The 24,654-nt window shown below is 36.1% G+C and overlaps 1 protein-coding gene and 1 pseudogene across 14 annotated transcripts in view; both read right to left on the bottom strand.

Moving 5' to 3' along the window:
• The window catches only part of FRYL (FRY like transcription coactivator), a 300,909-nt gene that overhangs the window by 182,043 nt on the left and 94,212 nt on the right, over positions 1–24,654 (bottom strand). For 6 of the 14 annotated variants that reach the window (XM_061146006.1, XM_061146005.1, XM_061146004.1 and 3 more), the window contains one exon: positions 8,002–8,132. The gene's annotated coding sequence lies outside the window, so the exon portion shown is untranslated. Of the gene's footprint in view, positions 1–4,054; positions 4,241–8,001; positions 8,133–24,654 lie in introns of those variants that run through there. The other 8 variants (XM_061145999.1, XM_061146011.1, XM_061145998.1 and 5 more) reach the window with 5 other exon arrangements.
• Positions 16,671–17,946, bottom strand: LOC133058723 (large ribosomal subunit protein uL4-like; annotated as a pseudogene).

Raw genomic sequence — 24,654 nt, 5'->3', positions numbered from 1 at the left:
GGAGTATGACCAAAGTATTCAACTTTGTTTATACCAAAATAACTTTCTTTTCACCCTCAGATTTTCCTGAGTTATGTGATACCTAATTAAAATACATAATCACAGTTACAAGTATAATTGGCATAAACAAGTTTGGTTGAAAACATAAGTCTTAGTAAGCCCACAACTAAACTTGTTAGGAGCAGAAAGTGGTGGCAGGGGATTTGAACGGTGCGCAGTGTACTACAAGCAATTGTTAATATATTCTACAGAGAAATAGAAGGTGTCAGGTAAATTCAGTGGGTTGTTTGAGAATTTCTATCAACTTTCAAAACATCAGGTTAGTTAATGTTTAGAGAAAGTTTAAAAAATGAAAAAATTTATCAAAAGCCAAGAAAAATGTTCTTCAAAATATCAACCCCTGCAAACATGCATATTTTTGTTAAAGAAACCATAAACACCTATAAATACTTCTGGAGTTAAAAGACACAAGGTCAATTTCTATATACTGCAAACTTATTCTCAATTTGTCCTCTCACAAAAGTACAATTATCAATCCATATGATTGATCCAATCCAAATTCCTTAGAAATAACTTTTTTGATTTTGAATGAACAATGAAAGAAGTTGGAAACAATGGACCCAAGTACAAAGCTATGAGATTACATACCAGTTTTTCTCTAAAAGAATACTTCCTTCTTTGCACTACCGATATGAAATCTCTTCATACTCTTGGTTTCTCCTTTCATTAAATAAGCAAAACTGTAACACCCTTTAGAAGAACTGTACCCAGTTCTTTGCATCACCTCTGAATAAACTATTGCATTATCTCTATCCCAGAACCACCAGCAAACAGGAGGTAAAATTTATTCATGCTGAGTTGCAAGTAATCAATGTGTAGACTGGTGTTAATCATGTGCATAGACTGGTGTAAAACACAGTATCGAACTTTGAGATTAAGAAAAGGACTTTATCGGTAAAGTGTAAATTTAAGAAACCAAATCTTTTTGCAGATACTGCCAAAGAAATCCATTAAATTAATTTTAATAGTCATTTCCTAAAGTTGAGTTTTATTTTTGAAGAGAAAAACGAAGTAAGAGCAATTCCTCAAAGGACCTGTAGCCTCTGAAACGTCAAACAACAGATTCTTCAGTTGTTTCAGTTCCATAACTTTGCTTTATTTTGACTGATTGGTAAAAAACATATATAGTAAAGAAAGTCATTAACTGGCAAATTGAATGCTTTTTTGCAAATTAATATAAATTATAAAATCTCATTATAAATTAACATATTATAAATTAACATTGTTATAAATTAACATATATACTATGTCCAAAAATATGTAAAATAGTCTTTTAAAATAAAAAAAGGAGCCATATTAAACTAACGGGCATAGGATATTACATTTAAACACAGGTCCCACCACAGGAGAACACGGCTCAGCTGAGATGCCCTGGCCACCCTGCACATCTCCATGTAGGTGGGCATTGAGGCTTGACTCCAATTCTACCCAGGTCTTGGGAAACTGTCCCATGATTCCTCCTGGGGCAGGGGGACGTGAGGCTGGTGAGCAGCCGTTGGAGGCATCTTCTTATCCCTATCTCATAGCACGCCTGTTTCTCTTCCTTCTCCAGACTTTCAGCTGGGCACGTGAGTGAGTTTCCACCCCTCCTCACCACGCCCCTCTCCCCCCACCCAAAAAATAAAATAAAATAAACACAGGTCCCTTATATATGAGTCTGAGCAACCTCTGAGAGCTGGTGATGGACAGGGAAGCCTGGAGTGCTGCAGTCCGTGGGGCTGCAAAGAGTCAGACAGACTGAGCAACTGAACTGAACTGACAGTGAAGAAAGCAATTAAATGATTCAAGATTGAAAGCTAAAGACTAAATTTCTATTAACATAAATAACTGCATATACTAATATATTCATATTGCTTATTTATGCATACCTACATTATTGAACACAAGATTAACTGCTGAATGATTCACAGATTTTAATTGAAATTAAGAGTCACTTTATTTTGGGGGCTCCAAAATCACTGCAGACGGTGACTGCTGCCAGGAAATTAAAAGACACTTGTTCCTTGGAAGAAAAGCTATGACCAACCTAGACAGCATATTAAAAAGCAGAGACATTACTTTGCCTACAAAGTTCCGTCTAGTCAAAGCTATGGTTTTTCCAGTAGTCATGTATGCATGTGAGAGATGGACTATAAAGAAGGCTGAGCACCAAAGAACTGATGCTTTTGAATTGTGGTCTTGGAGAAGACTCTTGAGAGTCTCTCGGACTGCAAGAAGATTCAACCAGTCCATCCTAAAGGAAATCAATCCTGAATATTCATTGGAAGGACTGATGCTAAAGCTGAAACTCCAATATTTTGGCCACCTGATGTGAAGAACTGACTCATTTGAAAAGACCCTGATGCTGGGAAAGACTGAAGGTGGGAGGAGAAGGGGACGACAGAGGATGAGATGGTTGGATGGCATCACAGACTCAATGGACATGAATTTGAATAAGCTCCAGGAGTTGGTGATGAACAAGGAAGACTGGCATGCTGCAGTCCATGTGGTCGCAAAGAGCCAGACACGACTGAGAGACTGAACTGAACTGAATGAACTGAGGAGTCACTAACCTCGCCTCCATTTTATACACTCAAATGAGTGAAGAGTATAAAAATATTAACTTCTACTACCAGTACATTCTAGATATCAACATTTATTTCTTCTTAAAAGTTCCTTCTCTTTTCTTCTACATAATATTTTAACAGAAAGTATGGTTTCCCCTAAATATGACTATTTTTCAAACTGACAAGAAATAGTGTTAAGGAGAATACAAAGAAATAGGGATACTGCCCTGGGGAGCTTAAACTGAAATACCTTTGAAAGGTAACTTGCCACGGTCTATTAAAATTTTCAGTGCACATAGAAATTTATACTAAGAAGCAATCATACAAAGGCATAAAGTAATACAATAAATGGATAATAAAGTAATAAAAAATAAATGGATATTTATTAAATAATTACTTCTAATAATTAACAACCAAAGCCACTCTAAGTGTTCATCAATAAGGGACTGATTGAACAAACTATTGTATCACACAATGGAGTGCATAGTTTAAATGAGACAGGAAAATGTTTATGATGCATTAAATGAAAAAGCAATTATTGAAACAGTTTAGACAGTAAATATCATTTTTAAATTCAATAAATAAAATGCATAAGTGCATGTTAAATACACATGGAAAACAGCTGTAAGAATATATATCAAACTTCCAGAGGATTTAGAGAAAATCTTTTCTTTCTACTGAATATTATATTAATTTATATGAGCAGTTAAGTATTCCCTATAGTAAAGATAAATAATCATAAAGAACATTTTAATATCTTAAAGTATTTTAATCAAAATATTAAAGCAGGCATTTTTCATCATCTTCCTAAAGATTTTCTTTTTTTAAAATATTTTCTATCTACTATATGCAACTCTGATTTTTCTCCTAACACATGAGTACCATGCTCTCAAACTTTAAAATGCATTATATTCAACTTTGCAGAATTATGTGAAACAAAGGTACTGTGACACAAAATAATCATAATTATAGTCAAAGTTGTGGGATTTTTTTTTTTATAGTTCACCTCAAATACTCCTTATCTTTTAGAACAAAAGAATGGGACTTTTTAAAAAAGTGATTTCTGTAGCGATAGATAAAACTCAGTATCTTCTTTTTCACTTATGTATCCTACAGTTTGCAACAACATTTTTGTCAATAAGCATAATCAAAATATTTTCCACAATCACTAAACTGTTAACTTCATTAATGGCTTTATCTTGATCTACAGCAATCAATATTTCTCCATCTAAACTCGAAGCAATCAATATTTCTCCATCTAAATTCTAAGCAAAATCTCTGATACTAAAAATATTTATGCCAACTATATATTTACTCTATTTAAAATTTTTTTAATATTTAAATTTAATTTTCAAATAAAGATTTATGCTCACTAGAATGCATACTTGTAAAAATAATTTTACTTTTCTAAAATACTTTTTATTAAAGGATTGAAAACACATCTTTACCTAGTTGTTGATGTTGGTGCTTGTCATAATGACGGTGACAGAAATGGATTCCACCTTCCTCATCTATTGTCTTCTCTGATGAAAGCAAACTAAGGCGTTTCAATTTCAGTAATCTTGGAGAGCTTTCCTGAAAACTCTCTCCAGGGCCCAAAACCACATCTCCCAAAACAACAGGAGGAACAACTCTTTTCAAAAAGTCCATATTAAGGTTCTTCTACATTACTGGACCCACAAGTACACAGAAAGGTATTTGTACCAGCTTCCTCGATGAGAAGGTAAGGTCCACTCTTTGTGTCAAAGAGCAAAAAAACGTCATGTGAACTTAGGTGGGTCAACTACCAGCTGTTCTGAAGCTGATTTTTAGGACATTTGCTGTTCATACTGATAAGAAGTCAAACAACTACCAACTGTGGGACTGCACTTCATATATACATATACAAGCACATGTACTATGGGTGGTAACAGCAATATTGAGACTATAAAATGTTTAGCATCCATCTGTTTTGACGTTTAGACTTTGAAAACCTACACGGTGATAATGTTAGGACAAATTTACTTTGGTCTGAGGTGTGTCTTACTTTTAAACACACTTAACAGCTGAAATGTGAAACAGCAACTTGAATTCAAAAGATAATTCTTATCATTCTGGAAATTCACTAGCAGACTGCAGGAAGATCAAGTTTTATAGAAGATGAAAAGAAGTAATTTAAAACTATACTGTATTATAAACATCCCAGTGTACTTTTATTTTTATTTTATTTTCTGCTGCTGTGGTTCTGGTGGTTGTTTCATTTAAAAGTTTTTCTTTTCTATTACATCTGTGGTGGTGGTGATTTAGTCACCAAGTCGTGTCCGACTCTTACAACCCCATGGACCGTAGCCTGCCAGGCCACTCTGTCCATGGGAATTCTCCAGGCAAGAATACTGAAGTGGGTTGCCATTTCCTTCTCCAGGGAATCTTCCTGACCCAGTAATCAAACCCAGGTCTCCTGCATTGCAGACAGATTCTTTACCAATCTGTACCAATGTACTTTCAGACACACACCAAAAAAACTTCTTCATTATAATCAATCGTAAGTTATAATCTTAAAATCATAAGTTATCTACAGTCGCAAAGGAAATCTTGGGATGAATTAATAAAAAAAAATTTGATAATTTAAAATATATGAATCTAAGAAAATAAAATTGAACAGTTTAAAGTATAAATATTTAATTCAGTAAACCCAGTAATCAACCTTACACAATTTATTTCCAAATAACTAAGCATCCTATTAAATACTTTAAAATAGCAAAAGTAACTAATCCTACTGCCTTATCATAATCCAGAAGCATGATAAAATGTGCCAGTGAAAGGTACTAAATAAGACTTTGTGCACTTTAATATCTTCTTTTCTCCCTTTCTTTGCCTGCCCTCGGGTGGAGTTACTAAGTGACCAAGAAAGAAACGAAAACAAACAAAAAGGAACAGATAAGACATAAACTTCCCTAAGTAGTCAAATTGGTAACTTTGAAGGATACACAATTAAGAGAGAAAAAAAAAATCTGATTCATTTAGTGAAACATAATCTTTTTCTTCCACCACTCAGTAGGAAGAGAATGATCTACATATATTAAAAGATGAAGCATAAAGTTGTCTACATAGATATCAAGGAAATTGCTGTAATATAAAAACAAGTAAATTTCTGGTCTGAATTGTGCTGTGCTTAGTCACTCAATTATGTCCGACTCTTTGCATCCCCATGGGAGTATAACCCGCCAGGCTCCTCTGTCCATGGGGATTCTCCAGGCAAGAATACTGAAGTGGGTTGCCATGCCCTCCTCCAGGGATCTACCCAACCCAGGGATCGAACCCAGGTATCCAGCATTGCAGGCAGATTCTTTACCATCTGAGCCACCAGGGTCTGACTAGATGAGTTTTTAATCCTTAACATTAATAATGAAGTCAATTATTCTCTATTTCATTAATTTAAAAGATATTAAGTAAAAATCCTCTATACATAAAGCATTATATATTATTAAGGTTCAGAGGAAATTTAGAGGATTTATTCATGCAAATCCTGTCTTATGGAATTCTACAGTAAAAAGGAGGGGGAAAAAAAGGAAGTCAAGTAAAGAACTCAAGTTTCTTGCCCTAAAGCAAGACTATACCAACTAGAAAGAAACACTGACTTAAAAAAATCCTTCTCAGAAGTAGATTCTCCCTGGAGCACAGAAGGATAAAAATTCATGTGTGATCATCCTATTGCCAAAATACTGCAAACTGGTCAGAACATAGCCCATACCCTTTAGTAAGCTAGAAGTTATCACTGTATCTTCCCAGGCTTTTATTTCTGTTTCTTCCATCTCACCTCATCCATATTTTTTAAACCGAAGGACAGACAACTGGCTTATCATATTATATTAGTTTCAGGTGTACAAGATAGTGGTTCGACATTTTTATACGGCTAATTATGAAATGATCACCATGGTAAGGCTAGTTACCACCTGTCACACACACAGCATTACTACAATATTACTGACTATATTCCTATGCTATACATTACATCTCCATGACTTACTTTATAACTAGAACTTTGTACCTCTTCATCTCCCTCACCTATCTCACCCATGTCCCCACGCCCTCCCCTCTGGCAAGCCCCTGTTTGTTCCCTGTGTCTATGAGCTATTTGTTTTATGTGTGTTACTTTTTTTGGTTTTGAGACTCCACATATAAGTGAAATCACATGGTATTTGTATTCCTCTGTCCGACTTACTTCACTTAACATAATACCCTCTAGATCCATGCTGTCTTTTTGTTTGTTTCCTCTTTACTGATATGGTCTCTTGTTCTTTAAAACTTAGTGCAAGTCCCTCAGTCGTGTCCAGCTCTTTGCAACCCCATGGACTATACACAGACCATGGAATTATCTAGGCCAGAATACTTAAGTGGGTAGCCTTTCCCTTCTCCAGGGGAATCTTCCCAACTCAGGGACTGAACCCAGGTCTCCCGCATTGCAGGCGGATTCTTTACCAGCTGAGCCACAAGGCAAGTCCAAGAATAGTGGAGTGGGTAGCCTATCCCTTCTCCAGGGGATCTTTCCGAGCCAGGAATCAAACCAGGATCTCCTACACTGCAGGCTGATTCTTTACCAACTGAGCTATGAGGGAAGCCAGCACATTGAAACTTACATGTGTTGTTTTTCTCAGATTCCTTTGTAGGTCTTCCTTATCTGTGGAGCCCAGGAATACAGTAACATGCAACAAACACATGCTGATTACGAGTGCAAGTTACCTTCATGTTTGTTCATGGTACACAAGACAACCACACATGTCACTGTTAACCTCACTGTTCTAAACTGCACTTTCAGTTGGAAAAAGAAAGGGCAAGGATTAGGTGTTATAGGAGAGACCACAAGATTTTTCTCAGATTTCCTTCTTTCAACAAATGTTTGCTGAGTAGCTTCTTTAATAGCCTGTGCACGATGCAAATGCACTAAAGGTTTATCTTCATCCCCAGGAAGCTTAACTCTCAAAACTACAAAACTCCCTGTTTGCCTTGGCCAAGGTTTTGTTGAGCCTGCAATATGCTTCAATTTCTTCTGTCCAATAACGTCCTTTCTTTACAGGTGTGGATTCCTAATAAACATCTAGGAGCCAAAGGAGCCAAACTCCTTTTCAGTGTCAGCTTTTGGAGGACCCTCCCTGAGAAATAAGAGTGAGGGATAAAGCATGGGCCTGCAATATCCGTTACTAGCTGAATCTATGATGCCGAAATGCCATAAAGCTATTTCTAAGATCTTTGGTTGATTATCAAAACTTTGAACTCTTGCTATAATGGTTAAAGAATTAAGAAATTATAACAGTTATAAATTATAACTAACAGGGCTAGTCATTCAAAGACAGCATTTAAAACCTTTTGAGACCTCTAAGTCACTATTTCGCCTTTAGAATATTTATTATAATCTTACCGTAGAATTCAAGACAATAATTTCTTGGTGGTAAACTGGATCATCTAATCCTGGCTGTGGGACTCTTGAGCAGTTTTGAGAATTAAGCATTTAGGTGTTAATCATCCAAGATCAAATAAATGGCTTCAGCTCTGAAGAAAAACAAAATATGAGATTGATACATTAGATATGTTTATAATAAGTACATCTGTGTGTGACTCACATCCACCATTACTTATGAATATATTATATTGCAGGGTCACTAAGTGCTACAGTTATCCTCTTTCAATTAATGTTGTGTTATGTTTTTTCTAAGTTTTTATTACGACAATTTTCAAACTAATACAGAATTATCGAGACTATTATGATGAATCCACCCTTATCAACTCATGGCAAATCCTATTGCATTTACGTCTCCACCGCCCCCCTCAACCTCCATCCCACCACTCTGGGTCATTCTGAAGCAAATTCCAGGCATTATACCACTTTATCTATAGACCATTCTGTATGTATCTTTCTAAGATAAAGATTTGCTTTTTAAACATAAGGCAGTATCATTTTAATATCTACAATTAATTCACAATAATTTCTTTATTACATCAACTACCAATCAGTGCTCATATTTCTCCAACTGTCTCATAAGAGTCTAATTCAGAGCTAAACAAAATCCATACAGGCAATTGTTACCGTTTCTCCTAAATCCCTTTCAATCTACAGTTGTTTTCTTTCCCCTTGCCTTCTCTTTGCAGCGACAAACAAAGCTTTTACTAGAAAAAACTGAACAAACACATCAATACCCTAACTGTTCAATAATAAATTAAATCCATTTTCATTTTATTCACCAAAATAATCAGATTTGCAAAACAGTTCATATATCCACTAGACTAATATTATCCCATCTGCAGAGAGTGTTCATGGTGTACATTTTTCAAAGTCCAACTATAGTAACTCTGAGCAGGTCCTGGCTTATGAACTACTATACCTTATACATAATTTGATGACTACTAAGAATGAAACCAGTGACCAGAAGGAGTTATCCTTTAACTGCATATAAGGCCTCAAATGCAATCATACACATTTCATGTTTTTAGTACTATGAAAGGTTGTGCATTTTTCAACAGTAAATAGACCACTTTTTTAATTTGTCATTGAACCACAAATCAACCTCATTTTAAATCACATTCTATTTCTTGCTATTTTCCTGTTTAATTAATTAAATTCCCAGCCCAACAGAAAGAACTACTTCCTAAAATATTAATTGTGCACTTAAAACTTCTTAATCTGAAATTCCTTTAGCCAAGTTAGAAAAATATAAAAATATTTCATTTATTCACAAGCATAATCAACTAAATTATGACTAAAACCAAATCTCGGGAAGCCCCAAAACTGGTAAATATGAAAATACTAATTTAATATAGATGTACTTGTTCATAATCAATTATCATTCAGACTTATGGAATTTTTAACTGCCCCACCAAATATTTCTGCATCTACTAACAACATGGTATCTAGAATCCCGCCATAACTTTTGATACTTTATCTTAGGTTCATGGAATCATTTCTCCCTCAAAGCAAATAAAGCTTATGTGACAAACAGCATATCATTTCCTGCCTAGAGTGAGCAGAGCAGTCATGTACTGCTCTGTATTTAATGAAATTTATACTATTTTTGTTTTGTTCAGGGGTAGTTTGGAGTTTTTTGTTGGTGGTGATGGGTTTTTTGGGGGGGCTGGGGCACGTCAATTGTACTTTTATCTTGTCTCCATATAGACTACCTAAAATGGAACTTTTATTTTCATTTCACTTGATTAATTTGGAGAACAGTTTATCTGTAAGAAGAGTAATTTTGTTCTAATGAGGTAGATGAAACTGCAGCCTATTATACAGAGTGAAGTAAGCCAGAAAGAAAAGCACCAATACAGTATACTAATGCATATATATGGAATTTAGAAAGATGGTGATGATAACCCTATATGTGAGACAGCAAAAGAGACACAGATGTATAGAACAGTCTTTTGGACTCTGTGGGAGAGGGCGAGGGTGCGATGATTTGGGAGAATGGCATTGAAACGTGTGTTATCATACGTGAAATGAATCGCCAGTCTAGGTCCGAAGCATGAGCCAGGATGCTCGGGGAGGGTGGCGGGAGGGGCTTCACGATGGGGAGCCCACGTATACCCGTGGCGGGTTCATGTCAATGTTTGGCAAAACCACTACAACGTTGTAAAGTAATCAGCTTCCGATTAAAATAAATAAATTTATATTAAAACAAACAAAAAAGAGTAATTTTTTGGGGGGGGGTTCACATTCCACAGCATGTGTGTCCTTAGTTTCCCGACCAGGGATTGAAACCACACCCCCTGCACTGGAAGACAGAGTCTTAACCACTGGACCACTGGGGAAGTCCTGAAAATAATAAATTTTATTACTGCTTCTATACTACTACTTCTGAGATGGTCAAGGTCAGAGAGGTTAGGTAACCGTGGTCATGGTAGGCACATGACCAATCCTGCTGGTTCTTTATTTTAAAAGAATAAGTTCATATTTAACAAGAGTGACTTAAAGAGGTCAGATGGTATTTGACAACACTGAAAAGAAGACTGTAAAACAGTCAAGTAGCACAAGCTTTAAAGATTCAATGCTTTAAATCAGCAATAAGACTAATGATCTAGAAACTTCCACGTGTAATAAAGAGAACTTCGGTGGCCCAGCTCTGGTGCTTGGAAGGATTCTCAGGTCAAATGAGGTCCTTCAGGGACAACCCTGCTTCACTTTAGTCTAGAAAGTAAAAGAGAAAGTTGAATAGGTGCTCAGGTAACATATTAACCTCATTTCCTTTCTGAAAAGGATTACAAGAATAATGAAGAAAAGAAATGCCACAAATCTAATGCACCCTAACTGTAGTAAAACATTTAACATAAAAATCTCCGACATACATTGATACAGGAAATTATAATCTTGAACAAACAGAGCATAAGTTAAGAAAAAATGAGTTTCAGTGATGTTCAATTTAAGCACTCTCAGTATTTACAGGCTTGGAATACTTCATAGTCTGAAAAGGAGAGCAAGAAGCTATGGTTCCAAGCACAAGGTAGATTTGAGCTCAATATAATAAAAAGAATAATTTAATGGTTACATAATTCATTTAAAAGCTGCATCATAAAGAAATGGAGTTCCTGTTGACTTTTTAGGTAAAGATTGTTAGAAATGCTATAGAAAGGGTTATACACTGAGTCAAAAGACTAAGCTAAATTACTTCATAGATTCCAACTTGAAATCCTAAATTTCACTTTAATCCTAATTTTCACTTTGTACTTACACTTGAATACTGGAAAGTGTGGTGACCTAAAGATTCAATCATATTTCAACTAAAGAAAGAAACCACAATATAAGATATGAAATCTATAATGGAAAACTTCTATCTATTAAAATTATTCTGGGAATACTGGAAGACCTCTTTAAATGATGCAAAAGGCCAAAATGATGCAATGATATTCAAATAAATTAGAATAATCATAGTTCCTATCTATAATGGCAAAATAAGTATGGAAAATAGAAAATGAAATAATTTTTTTAACCCACCAAAGATTATGGTAGATGTGAAAAATCTATGCACAAAGAATAAAGTGTAGGCAGCAAATAATTACTCAAATTATCTCTTTTGTCTGACAAAAGTTATTAAAATAATTTATAGTCATCCCTTTAATTAAGAAAGAAAATTAATGATTCATAAATCAACACTGACTCCACTGCACTAATTTTTCGAAATTCATTTTTTCTCTTACTTTATACATGTTCTAATTTTTACAATATTTAAAACAAACCTGCATTTTAATCTTCTGTCATTCTTTTTAACCTACCAAATTTCAACTTTTAAGAAGTATGGAAACTTACGATGCTGACTAATGCAATCAGGGATTACACAATATCACCTGCTAAAAATGCTGTATAATGGCACTGAGCTAGAATAATTGGGCTCACTGCAAAAATCTAAATCCTTTGCTGATAAAGCAATGTTCTCTGCAGGTAAATTTTTCTATATTTTGTTGATTTTACATTTTTAGCAAAAATAGCAGTTATCATCATACTACTTGTCTTAATGAAAACAATTAGGAAAATTTTCCATTCACAAATTCAGGGAAGCTTTCTATCACAGTTTCATTCACTGCATCATACAGACACAGCCCCAAAGTACATTTTCTGGTAAACTGGTGAATGAACATGTATTGTTTAGAATAATTTTCCTTTTACATTTCTACAGCATTACATTTCTTTAGTATTTCTTACCCATTCAACAGCATTTCTGTTGGCACAGGAAAAAAAAAAAAGAACTAGATCACAAAACTGTCATATAAGTGCCTACCTACTCATCTAGACTTAAATAAGAAGAAAATTTTTGGACAAATGTAGAAACAGCCCAGTAAGACATCACCTCACTAAATGTGGAATTTTCTCCCATTCCTAATTTCTAAAAATCCATTGCTGTAACTATGTATGCCACACATGAATTTATAAAAATCATAGCTTTAACAAATATTGAGTAGAACTATGTGCCAAGAATCAGGGACAGAGGAGTGAACAGAACAGACAAAAATCCCTAGGCTCACAGGGCTTACCTTCCAGTAAGGAGCTTGAATTTTTTATAGCCCTTCCTTTGAGAATCTGAAAAAAGTGTCGGAGGCCTCTCCTTCCAAAATGTAAACACAGCTAATCTTGCAGGGTTATGAACCTCTATAATCCAATTACTAATTATGGATTAATCCCTGATAGAAACCCTCCTTATGCTTACTTTCTGTCTGCCATTTATAGTTCATAGTGTCATAATTTTACTATTCATAGTCTTAAGAAGTAATACAGTCATCCTCCTGTATCCAGGAGGTAATGGTTCCAGGACTCCTTGTGGAAATCAAAAGCATCAGAGGTTCAAGTCCTTCATATAAAAGTTTACAGAATGTATAAATAACCCATGCAAATCCTCCTACATGCTTTAAACCCTCTCTAGATTATACAATACCTAATACTACATAAATGCTATATAAATAATTATAAATAAAATCCTAATTCTGTGGTGAGCAGTAAACTCAAGTTTTACCTTTTGGAACTTTCTGGAATTTTTTTCTGAATAATTTTAATCCAAGGTTGACTAAATCTGTAGATGTGGAAGATATAGAGACGGAGAACCGACTGTGCTTTTTCTTACCCATTAAAATACTTAAAGCCGTCAAATTTCAATAGAATGTGTTCTATTTATTCTATTTGTACCACAAACAAATTTCTAGACTACTGATAGAGAGTATCCTTTACCAATCTTGGTTTTTCCAGGAGAAAACTGATCCTAACCTCTTCAGTAACTTCATAGGTAAACTTTCTGATTTCATTCTTTACTCTCTGGACCTTCTTGAGTTAAAAATCCCACTCCCTCTGCTGAACTCTTCAGCTGAAGTGTCCGTAGAAGTCACCCACAGTTCTTGCAAGAAGACATATATGCTCAAGAGAAACCACAATAAAACCTTAACCTTAACAGAAATCATCAATTACCCCCAAATTTTGATTCTTGCTTTTCACAAGAAGAGAGTGACCCACTAATAAAAAAGCTTTTTATTTAAAAATACAACATCTAAAACTAAGGTTATTACTGTCTCTAAGCAATGTCTTATACTTTCTATACCTATAATTTTTTAAAATTATACATTGGAAATTACCTGATTATGATCCTAAGGTCCTAAAATACCAAACATTTTAAAGAAAATTATGAAAACATGATGTATATATTTTACATGTTATATAAAACAACTCATAGTAAAGAGGTCTCAAGGCTAATCCAAATTTTAAGTTATTCAGAAAAATGAAGAAGTAGCTAGGCAAGATCACACAGCAAATAAATGGCCACAATTTCATCTCCAAAGTGTGTCTTTTCTCTTTTCCTCTGTTTATAGTCTGTAAACTTGAGAGGTCTTGCTTTTATAAGAGCAGCTATGAAAGCACAAACTCCCACTGATGTTTAGCTGACCTATTTCTGCAAAATTTATAGCACCAAAATAATTTCTCTAAATTTAAGTAAGAATGATCATCTGTTACCTGCAGCCTCATAAACTGGATCAAAAGCCTTTAACATGTCTATGCTCTTTGACCCAATAATTCTACTTCTAAATCTTTTTCTAGGAAGATGATCAGAAATGCAGACAGATTTATTCACAAAGGTATCATTGCACTATTATTCCTATGAGCAGAATACTGTAGGGAAGGGGCAGGAAAAAGACAATAAAAAAAAACCAAATCATGGTATAGTCACTAGATGAAATGTTATCCATCAATTAAAAATCATTTACTAATATGCCATAATATTCACTATATATTTTTAAGTAATAATTAGAAATCAAAAGTCTTTATAGTACCTACATTTAGAAATAAAGAATAAACTTATAATAATAGACTCAAATTGTCAAGGCAGTCAATGTCTCTATGCCCATGTCCTCATTTATAAAATAAAGATAATAAAAACCTCTCACGGCTATCATGAGAATTCAGTTTTTTGGATGAAAAGTGCTTAAATGGTACTTGACATAAGTACTCAAATGTTACTATTATTATTTACTAACTCATATCCCATATGCTGATAGACAAAATCTGCAATACTGCCCAAAAAAAAGAAATGAAGAAATTAAGCTGCTCATAATTCTAATACCAAGAGATAGCCACTATTAATTCATGTAAATATCTGGGTTAATTTTTTTCAGATCTTTTAACATGCATTCAACATTTTACACAATTGGTGTTAAGTTTTACTGTTTCTACTGGTTACAAAATACTGTAAAATTTTATAAATATAGTATGTGCATTTCATTATTCCACGGGTATTGAACATAAGGTTCAGTTCTTCACTCTATAAATAAAACTGCAATGAATATCCTGATTGGCAGTCTTTATACACATCTTTGATTTTTCCCTCAAGAAAGAGTCTAAAATCAGAATTTCTATCTCATATGGTATGAAATACACTTGACCTTACTCCCTACTGACCTTTATAGAATGTAGATACATACTAAGTGTTCAAAGCTGCCAATTTCTCTCCTTTCTCCATGGGTACTTCAAAGTTATTAACTGGCTTTTTCATTGTAACTTTTCTGCCTTGTTTTGGTACAATTGCTTTTCAAGTGTTTCTCTTTTTCCACTTATTCTATTTAAAGAAGTTCACTTTTCCCTTATATCACTCTAACATCCCAAACACAATTTGAGTATTCATAACTTCAGTACATTCCTCAAAGAGATTCTTAAGAATCTACTTTGTATGACTAGAAATAGAAGCCCTTGTCTTTCAGAAACACATCCTAAAATATTTACAGATGATATGTATGACAGAGGAAGTGCATCAAAGTAAGTGGGAATTGGGGAAAGGGAATGGACAGAGTTAACAAAGAGCTGATCAATGTTGAAGCTGAAGAATGGGTATATGAACATTCATTCCACTAATCTCTCTGTTTAAAAATGTATCACTATATTTAAATATTAAATACAATATTTCTATAAATATATAAAAATGTTTATATAAGTTTTATATTTTATATAAATATTTAAATATTAAACATCTTCAGGGAAAATTGTTTTTAAAATAAATCTTTAAGAAATAAACTACAATCTACAAAACAATTATATACTTCTACCATAATTCAATTATAAAAATATAATAAGACCAAAAATATTTAAGTCAAATTCAAAAGTGAAGTCAACAACTACAGTATTTAGAATCTCTCAATTACACTTGCCAGTAATTCCCACAGATAATAACATACTACAATGCCTTTTTCCAAACCATGGCTTCAGCATACCATGCTGATTCTCCAAGACAATATTAGTATTTATATTGTGCATTACAAGAATACAATTATGCCTCTGTATGTGCCCACATGAATATTTGATAAGTAGTTTTATTATGTACTAGTATTAAATAATCCAAATTCTCTTGGTGCTTAAATCACATCTTGGCACCAAGCTAGGCACATCATAAACAATACTTGCAGCTTAATAGTTAGATCCACACCAAAGTGTTTATTTCTACCCAGAGGCATGCAAGCAAGACCAGTGTAATGCAAATACTACCTCGCTGCACATCTTTAGTACTGTGGGAAAATGTCACCTGTGTATATTTCTAACTATGTAGAAAACACTTTATCTTGGAGTCAGGTCATGATAACAAAAGAGCATAGCAAAAAGAATTAAGGAATACATCTAGCAATAAAAGGAGAAGGAAATGGCAACCCACTCCAGTGTGCTTGCCTGGAGAACCCCAGGGACAGAGGAGCCTGGTGGGCTGCCGTCTATGGGGTCGCACAGAGTCGGACACAGCTGAAGCGACTTAGCAGCAGCAGCGATAAAAGGATCAATGGCTGTTCCCTAAGTTTAAAGCAAGGAAGAAACAGACTAGACACATGTTTTCTAAACTCTTCTCACTGCAGTTAAAAAAAAAAAAAAGAAGAATTTTGCATAAATGAACTTTTAATAATTTTATATAACAAGTCAATATAAATATGCCCACATGATACATTTGATACATTTGCAATACACTTCAATAGTCTCCCACCTATTTTTTATTTTATTTATTTATTTTTTTCATGTTCTCATTGCCTCTTTGTTCAGGTCTTTATTCAAAATTAGCTGTCCAAAATGATTTGGCATTTATGGAATAAACAAATTTAGGTTGACGCAGCAGCCTTCTTTCCCTCTGAGGTGGGTTTCTCTTCTGTGGGCTTCTTCTCGGCGGCTGGTTTCTTGGTCCCTACAGCCTTCTTTCCCACCACAGGCTTCTTCAGCTTCTTATCGCCAGCAGCCTTCTTTTCTTTGTTTCCCACCACAGGCTTCTTGCCCTCAAACCCCCTTCTGATCTGATTTGGCTTCTAGTGCTGCTGCCGCCTCATCCATGCGGATTTTGTGGTTCTTGGCCTGTCGAAGAATGGTGTTCTGGCGCATGGTCTTTGCGTATGGGTTAAGCTTCAACATGATTCTCAGGTTTTTCAGTGGATTCTTCTTCAGGACTCTGCGATGAATCTTCTTGCGTGGTGCTCGGAGTGCTCTTCGGATTTCTGGGCTTTTCGAGATTCTGCTAAGGTCTGTATTGAGCATCTTGTGCATGGGGAGCTTGTAGTTACTCTTGAGGGAGGCTGCTTTACGCCAAGTGCCGTGCAGCTCATCTGACTTTCGGAAAGCACTTTCAGTCCAAACGCAGAAACGTCCCACATGGCCACCAGGAGCAAGTTTCAAAATGTTCAGCTTGCTTACATTAAGCAGAGTAATTCCAGGGATGTTTCTGAAGGCCTTGATGATACCACTGTCTTCATTATAGATGATGCAGGGTCCCCTGCGCTGGATACGGCGACGGTTTCTCATTTTGCCTTTGCCAGCTTTCATTCGCTGAGAGGCATAAACCTTTCTGACATCATTCTAGGCCTTAAGTTTCTTCAGAAGCAAAACAGCCTCCTTGGTCTTCTTGTAGCCTTCAGCTTTATCTTCAACAACCAAAGGAAGGTCAGGAACTTCCTCTATACGATGACCTTTAGACATGACCAGCGCTGGTCAGGCTGAGGCAGCCAGTGCAGAGCAGATGGCGTATCGCTTCTGCGTTGTATTCACTCTGCGGTGCCAACGTCGCCAGGTCTTGGTTGGTGCAAACATGCGGCCCCCACGACACATATTTCCCAAAGCACCCTGACCAGAACGGGGAGTCCCGCCGCCTCGAACCCTGGGAATTCGGGCCACAGCTCTGCCGGCACCCCAAGACTCGGCACTGGTTTGATGACCTGCTAATTCACTGACAGCATAGGGCCGTCTGTTGTTTTTGCGCGAGTTGGTGTGAACAAAGTTAACAATATCGGGTCGAATGGGAGCCTTGAACACAGCAGGCAAAGTGGCCTCTTTGCCAGAGGACTCCCCCTCTTCGGAGCACACTGACATCAGTGGACGAGCACGCGCCATGGCGGGGAGAGGAGGCCACGCTCCTCCCAACCCGGCGGCTCCCACAGGAAAAGCTCCCACCTGTTTTTTAAAAGTGTTATGCTCTAGTCACTACCCACTAAAATGATAATCTTGACTTCACAGTTTTAAATACTGAACTAAGAAACTGGCCTGCAAACAAAACAAACCAAAAACTGGCCTGTAACTCCTCCTGCTTAGCAAACAGAGCAGAAGCATTCCTCTCAACCCCGTAGAGAAAACAGCATCAGTACTCGTCTGGGAGGACGGGGAGCAGGATGCAGGAGACACTGAAGTGGGCAAGAATCAAAGGACTGCTGCTTAAACACACACAACCGGCCCCCCCACCCGAGACAGGAGAATCTCTCAAATCTCTTCCTGTTCTAAAATTCTGTGCTTCTGAGAGTTGACACTGAGACTATGAGTCCCTAAAGAGCAAGAAATTCATTTTATGTCTCCCACAGCACCTAGCAAGCCAGTTTTCATAAAAATAATAAAGTACTAAATAAAGATTAAGTTCAACTTATAATATGCAAAATAAGCATAAATGTAAAGGTGTCTGTCATTTAAATGTATGTTTTTCACGTTCTATTAAATGTAAAATCAATGCTATTGTATATTATTTACAAACTCATAAGCATAAAATTGTTAAAATATATATACATATCGTGTAGCAGTATACATGTGTGTAATAGATTAAAATACATGTCACAAAAACTACTATTAATATTCAAGCTACTTCATCCATAAAGGTATTAAAAAAATTTCACAATAAAATTACTCTAAAACTCAGAATCAAATCAAATTACTAACTTTTAATTTCAATAATACGTTTTTTTCCCTGCATCCTTAATGATACAATTAATGAACAAAGAAATAAGCAATGGCCCCAGTATAGAAGAAAAATAATAACAGAGTACTAGAAAATGTAGAACTTTTATAACTCAACCATGATTTTTAGCATTCTAAAGTCTAACAGTTTCCGGCTCAGTCTCCTCTGCTTTTGTCTAAGAAGGAATAGTTTTCTCAAAAAAAAAAAAAAAAAAAGTCAATGACATTGTAGACCTTTCCTATACACAATAACTTTCAATAAACTATGATGGCTTATTTTAAGTAGGGGAAAGATGAAAAAGGAGTCTATGTATGACTTCCAATTTTAAAGCCCAATAAATCCTTTTACAAATAAGGACAATAAGATCAACCTTTATCCCTTTTAAAATGTTATAAAATGACATATGATGCAATAAGACACCTTTTTCACAACAACCTAAAATTTTAACACACCTCTTGATTTCTTTCCATAAGCTTTAGTCCAAATTCCCATTTCTCCAAGGTTCTGAATTAAATTTGAAAAAAATTTAGAATTTTACCAAAATTAACATAACTTCTGATTTTGAAGAGGAAAGTATTTACAAATATGTTTTTTTTGTTACTTAAAAGTATAATGTATTTTAACAGGCCAATTCTAAGTTTGCAGTTCTAGTTAACACTTCTTACTTTTTCTTGGATTTCTGAATTTTAATTACTACTAAAATTAAACATACCTTTAAAAACCTTCATGGATAAAAAAAGCTTGAATTGCTCCTTGAAAGAAATAAAGGAAATCGAGAATTTGCATTGGCAGCCGAGAAAGAAATAAGAATTGGAGTACAGGGTTCAGGGCAGAATGAGCCTCTGTAGAGGTATTTCATTGAAGAACGAGAGCACCTGGAATAATAACACTGGACCAGTTAATGTTGAGGAGTCGCCAAAAGCCACAGCAACACAGACACTTCACACAGACCGAGGGTCCACCCTGAGCTCCCAGAATCTGCATTCTAACACAGACCCTAACACAGATGCACCCGCAACCAACCAGGAGCTTGCAGGCCAGCTGGAAGAGAGATCCATGGGACAACCCTTTTTAGATGCTTTGAGAGAAGTTACTTAAATATGTCCAGGCAACAACTGGGTACAAGGGAGTCACTCATCAATTTAAGCGGAGGACAGGACAGGAGAGACTTTGCCAACGAAGTGGTGCTCTCAGCCTCCAGTGCCAGGGAGTAACTGGAGCTACAGTCTACAACTCCACGAAAGGCTTTTTGCCTCTCTCTGAGGAACTGGCTAGCTGTTGACAGAAGAGCCAGTTAAGTGATACATTAAAGCTTAATAAACATGATTAATAAATACGATTTTTTGCTGTAGGCCTCTGAAACATGACTTCCTACTGTGACAGGCTCCAAAGCTGGGTGCTACCACATACCCTCTGAACTGCAGAGCAATGCCTGGCTTTTATTCCCTAAAGGTTACCCTAGGATTGCCTCCTCCCTGTGTTTATGAAAGAAAGTATTGAGTCAGATAAGATTTACGCTGATTGACAATTCATCTCATTCTAGATATTTATAAAGGATAATAAGCAATTTATTCAGATCAACATTCTCTGTACAGAAAATAACACATTTCAAAGTTAGCAACAAAACAACATTCCAAATCAGTTTGGTCACTATGAATGACCATATAGAACATGCCACAGAGCTTAATCCTTCACATTCCAGTACATCCAGTAACTCTAAAAAGGACTCACACACAAAAAAAGCTCTACCCCACCAATATGCTTTATTCTCCACAGTGATTAAGTCAGTCTAAACAAATCACAAACATGGTAGGGTAGAATTCAGAATTCATTCACTGCACCCTAAGAAATGGTGCCCTAGAAACTGAAATCAATAATAATCACTAATCACTAAGAGCCGCCTATGTATGAATAAAATGGGTTGGATGCTGAACATACATTACTCCGTTTTAACCCAAACAAACCCATAATTTCTATAAATGTTCAACTGTGCAGCTGTGGAAACTGACAACTAGTAGATAAAATGAGAAAAACTGCACATCTGGATTCTTTTATATTTTAAAAGAATATGTTCTTATATGGAGTCATTCAAGATAAAGTTCTCAAATTAAAACGCAATTATGACTTGAGCGTTTTTATACTGATTCTGAACATTAGAACAAAAGCAAGAGGTCTCTCAAAAAAGGATAATTAAGCCTAATTAACACATAACTTACCTTAAATATTTCATGAAGAAAGAATAAATTGGCCTTACCAGAAGTAAAAAATAGGGAGGAAGGAAGAAATCATATTATGACTAACAAGTCATAGGGATGCTCATTTAAGATGAAATTCAATCCTCTTCTGCTAATGTCTCCCTATTAATTGAAAGGTCCAAGAACAATATTCTAAAGGAAAGTGACATTTCTCTGTCTCAGCCAGAATTCTCAAAATAATCTTTAACCTAAAATACATTTTCCCAAAGATGTTTAACTTTGATAAAGTTAACTTTTAATGATAACTTTTAATTATCACAGTTTAGACAGTGATATGGAGAAGGAAATGGCAACCCACTCCAGTATTCCTGCCTGGAGAATCCCAGGGACAGAGGAGCCTGGTGGGCTGCCGTCTACGGGGTTGCACAGAGTCGGACACGACTGAAGTGACTTAGCAGCAGCAGCAGCAGACAGTGATAACTCTATCAGCTGCAAAATGTTCTGCCCATAATTTGTACATTATAGGGGAAACCGGAGGAAGCATGCAAGTATCAACTGCTCTGTCTATGGTTTAACTTCCCTCCACTCCACTTAAATCACCCTTTTCCTGCTGGGTCCCTGAATGCCTCTTTTCCTTTATTCTTGCTCTACCTTGCAAGAATTTTTAGTTTCTAGCTCAGTTTAGTGGATTCGAGGTCACTGGAATTATACTTTTTGAATGTTGAAGTATTATAAAACTTCCCATAACTTCCCAATTCAGGTTATGCTCTTATTGTTAAGAACAATAATACATGTTACAATCATACTAAGCTAGACATAAATGCTAACTGGAAAATATATCAGTATAAAAATAAAGAGACAAAAAGAAAACACTTTAGCCTTTCCAGAAACCTAACACCAGGTATAGTATAATAAATGAAAACAGACATAGTTCTATGACCTTCACTGAGCCCAACTATATTATCAAGCTAGACAGTGAAGGACACAAACAATGAATAAGACGTAAACCTTAAGAAACTATTTGTGTGGTGTGACTTACCCAGCTCTACCAACCTGACATGGAACAACAGACTGGTTCCAAATTGGGAAAGGAGAACGTCAAGGCTGTGTATTGTCACCCTGCTTATTTAACTTATATGCAGAGTACATCATGCAAAATGCTGGGCTGGATGAAGCACAAGCTGGAATTAAGATTGCCGGGAGAAATATCAATGACCTCAGATATGCAGATGACACCACCCTGGTGGCAGAAAGCAAAGAAGAACTAAATTCCTCTTGATGAAGGTGAAAGAGGAGAGTAAAAAAGTTGGCTTAAAACTCAACATTCAAAAAACTAAGATCATGGCCTCCAGCCCCATCACTTCATGGCAAATAGATGAGGAAACAATGGAAACACTGACAGACTATCTTCTTGGGCTTCAAAATTACTGCAGATTGTGACTACAGCCATGAAATTAAAAGACACTTGCTCCTTGGAAGGAAAGCTATCACAAATCTAAACAGCGTATTTAAAAAGCAAGAGACATTACTTTGCCGACAAAGGTCTGTCTAGTCAAGGCTTTGGTTTTTCCAGTAGTCGAGTATGGATTTGAGAGTTGGACTATAAAGAAAGCTTAACGCTGAAGAATTGATGCTTCTGAACTGTGGTGTTGGAGAAGACTCTTTGAGAGTCCCTTGGACTGCAAGGAGATCAAACCAGTCAATCCTAAAGGAAATCAGTCCTAGATATTAATTGGAAGGACTGATGCTGAAGCTGAAGTTCCAATACTTTCGCCACCTAATGAAAAGAACTGACTCATTAGAAAAGACCCTGACGCTGGGAAAGATTGAAGGCAGGAGAAGGGAACGACAGAGGATGAGATGGTTGGATGGCGTCACTGACTCAACAGACATGAGTTTGAGCAAAATCTGGGAGATGGTGAAGGACAGGAAAGCCTGGTGTGCTGCAGTCCAAGGGGTTGCAGAGTCGGACACAACTGAGCAACAACAACACAACCACTCCTAAACTGTCCTAGAAGGAGAGTGTTCTAGAAAGTTCCAATATGGTAAAAATGGAGTGTTATAAAACAATAAAAGCTTATCTTTTAATATATCGGGCCTCTGAATTAATGTTATGATTATATTTGAGGCTGCAATATTCATGCAAATTTAAAACAAGAGGAAGTAAGATGCGGAGAGTGCAAAGTGAGGAACTGAGTCATTTCTCCCACCTCACCAGGTTTTTTCACCTTCATTTACTTAGTTACATAAACCCTATGGAGAATGCAGTATTTCACCTATGACAATTTTATCTTTCAAGCCTTTCATAAACCTGTCAAACCATGAGCTACATGAAACATTTTTTGTTTTACAGGTATTTAGTTTTAAAAGTAAAATCTTTCATCGTTTTAAACTTGAAGATCAGAGTACCAAATGATAATTCAATTCTTACCTATAATCACCTACCCTAGTTAATATTTCATGGTGATTTTTTAAAACTCAAATTCCTGAAACTAAGACTTAATGTCCTAGTTTCATCTTAAGCAAGCTCATTTAAAATTTCCATTAAGATAGCTTTACCTTAAAATAATACAGCCAAAATACTTCCCATTAGTTAACACTGCTGAAACACGAAAAATCTGAAATGTGACTTTAGGAAATTTAATTTAAAAATAGCTTTAAAAGGTTTAGTATCTACTGCATACCCAATGACAAAATTAAATTCCATTTAGTATGAAAGCAAAATTATAATCTCCTATACCTTTCACTGCACCAAGATGTAATAGAAGACAAAAATAGTCATTTAATTCAAGAGGTGATCCAAAGAGACTTAAAAGTTAGATTTATACCCAAAAAGTCACATGTAAGACAAATCTGTATAAACCCCATTTCCACTGTAAGTTCAGAGAAATGACCTCTCATGAGAAGGCTACACAATGTATGTAGCACAGTTACACAATACTAAGCTATATTAACTCACACAAAGCAACTTAGCCTCATTTGCAGAAAGAAAGGGAGAGAGGGAAGGAGGGAGAGAATAGGAGAGGAAGAAAAGAAAACGTGTTATAATTTTAAAAGATGGAATACATAATGATAGTACCCTTCTCCTCACAAAAGAAACATGCTGGCTGGCCCCAATATAAGCAAAATCACATATGAGAATCAAGTATATTAAACTCAGTCAACATGCAAAAGTGAAAGTGAAAGTCACTCAGTCGTGTCCGACTCTTTGAGACCCCATGGACTACACAGTCCATGGAATTCTCTAGACCAGAATACTGGAGTGGGTAGCTGTTTCCTTCTCCAGCGGATCTTCCCAACCCAGGGATCAAACCCCGGTCTCCCTCACTGCAGGCCAATTCTTTACCAGCAGGGTAGCTGTTTCCTTCTCCAGGGGATCTTCCCAACCCAGGGATCAAACCCCGGTCTCCCTCACTGCAGGCCAATTCTTTACCAGCAGGGTAGCTGTTTCCTTCTCCAGGGGATCTTCCCAACCCAGGGATCAAACCCTGGTCTCCCTCACTGCAGGCCAATTCTTTACCAGCAGGGTAGCTGTTTCCTTCTCCAGGGGATCTTCCCAACCCAGGGATCAAACCCAGGTCTCTCACATTGCAGGCCAATTCTTTACCAGCTGCACCACCATGGAAGCACAGTCAACATGCACGACCAGTACATTTAACCTAGCAAGACGCCTGGTCAGAAGTT

The sequence above is a fragment of the Dama dama genome, chromosome 6 (genome assembly GCF_033118175.1).
Source record: "Dama dama isolate Ldn47 chromosome 6, ASM3311817v1, whole genome shotgun sequence".
Classification (NCBI taxonomy): Eukaryota; Metazoa; Chordata; class Mammalia; order Artiodactyla; family Cervidae; genus Dama; species Dama dama.
The sequence above is the reverse complement of the archived record's forward strand: the minus strand, read 5'-3'. Positions and strand labels throughout refer to the sequence as shown.